Source organism: Chlamydotis macqueenii, chromosome W, assembly GCF_036417535.1.
Source record: "Chlamydotis macqueenii isolate bChlMac1 chromosome W, bChlMac1.mat, whole genome shotgun sequence".
In the NCBI taxonomy this organism is placed as follows: Eukaryota; Metazoa; Chordata; class Aves; order Otidiformes; family Otididae; genus Chlamydotis; species Chlamydotis macqueenii.
This window is the reverse complement of record NC_141592.1, coordinates 33,457,003-33,459,231: the sequence shown is the minus strand read 5'-3', so window position 1 is coordinate 33,459,231 and position 2,229 is coordinate 33,457,003.

Genomic DNA, 2,229 nt, shown 5'->3' with positions numbered 1-2,229 from the left:
TTGCACAATGTTTAGCAAATCGTTAAGCAAGTGGTTAGCAAAACATTAAGCACTATTTATCAACTTGATTCCTTAGTATGCACAGCAATAATTAATCAATGCCATATCTACTAAAATTTCTTTAACTCCTGTCCTGGTTTTGTTAGTGAGGGGGGGCCTAAGGTGGTAGCTTCTGTAGGACACTGCTAGAAGTCGCTCCCCTTTGTTCAGTGGACTCGGCCGGGCCTAGGGCGGACCCACTGCTGGCCAAGGCCGAGCCGATTGGTAGCAGAATGTTCCCTGATAACGCCTCTGCGATAACGTATTTAAGAAGGGGAAAACAGAAAAAAAAAGAGAGAAGAGAAGATGTGAAGAAGCTGAGCGGGGGCAGAGGCGCAGAGGGGGAGGCGCAGGCCTCATGGGCCTTGCAGGCCTCACCCTCTGGCCTCTCGCCAGGCAGCCGACTGGGCCCGACTCGGTCCAGCCCGGCTGCAAGAAGTGGAGAGGAGATGAAAAGTGAACAAGATGTAAAAAAAGATCCTGAGAGAGACATCTGCCAGCCTGTTGTGAGGAACGGCTGCAGATGCCAAGGTCAGTTCAGAAGGAGGGGGAGGAGTAATGCGGCTCCTGGCCAAGATTCCCCTGCAGCCTGTGGTGACGACCATGGTGGAGCAGGTTGTCCCCCTGCAGCCCATGGAGGTCCACAGAGGGGCAGAGATCCACCTGCAGCCCGTGAAGGACCCCGTACCGGGGGAGGTGGATGCCTGAAGGCAGCTGTGGCCCGTGGAGGGCCCGCTGGGACAGCTGTTCTGGAGAGACTGCACCCGTGGAAGAGATGACCCACGCCGGAGCAGTTCCACGAAGGACTGTGGCGTAGGGGTGGGACCCCACAACGGAGCAGGGGAGGAATGTGAGGAGTTCTTCCCCTGACCATGAAGCAGCGGCGTGAAACAACATGTGATTAACTGACCGCAACCCCCATTCCCTCTTCCCCTCCCCCCTGTGCCGCTCAGGAGGGGAAGGTAGTAGAGATAATGTTAAGCTTGGGAAAAGGGAGGGGTGGAGGGAGGTTATCTTGTTCTCTTTCTCATTCTCCTGCTGTTTGTAGTAATAAATGAATAGTTTTCCCCAAGTGGAGTCTGTTTTGCCCGTGACGGTAACTTTAAGGATTTCTCCCTGTTCTTATTTCAAACCTCGAGCCGTTTTTCCTTATATTTTCTCTCCCTGTTCTCTCGGAAGGTGGGGGGGAGTGAGAGAGAGACTGCGTAGTCTGGTCCTGATCAGGGCTGAACTACGACAACTCCTTCTCTCAGTATTGTCACAAACTTTGTGGTTGAAGTTCTTCTTCATCCTTTTCTCCCCAAGTTGTATGGAAGTTATCCAAGTAGGACTATACCAAGTTGGGACGTAGCTTCTTCCTTTGTATAGGATAGTCTACACTGCGTGCTGAGAAAGGCCATGAGGCAACAAAAAGGAGCTTACCTGTCTCACAAACTGGCATTGGGTGATTTCAATTCCATATCAGGATACGTCATTGTCACAAAAGTACTTGTTCTAAAACATTCTTGGATAGATTGAAGGAATCTAGAGATCTCTTCCTACCTGGGAAATCAAAAGTAATCCCTTTCCAGAGATTAGCCATGGTGGTACTCATAAAGTGTAAGGAGAGAGGGAGAGGTGCTCTATGTGAGACAACTGAAACAGCTTACTTCTGAGACAAGGTGAGATTGATAGACAGGTAGGGGAGATATATTATTGTTTCCCTACCACTGTTCCCTCATGAATGGAAGGGGTAACACAGGTTAACATAACATCACATCAGTGAAGGCTTTGCTCCTTGTCATCCTACATTATGGTGATTTTTCCAGATCATATCCCACTGCCTGTACATCTACCTAAAAATGCAGCTCTTCTGCAGAGGTGGCCACATGACTGCCACTGGTGAGGCTGCTGTGGCTGTTAGCAGCTAGCTCCTCCATGGGTAAAGCCTATGTAATTGGCATGACTGCACTGACCTTTTCCTTGTGATTTCTCATAGGTGACTGAGTGTATCACTCAGGGCCAAGTGCTGCAGTGACCTCACACATGCCCTGAGGAAGTATATGAGTTGATGCTGGGCTGTTGGCAAAGAGAGCCTCACATGAGGCTCAACATCCAAGAAATCCATTCCCTCCTCCAGAACTTGGCTCAGGCATTTCCAGTTTACTTGGATATTTTAAGCTAAAACATACTAGCATTTCTTCTTATGGT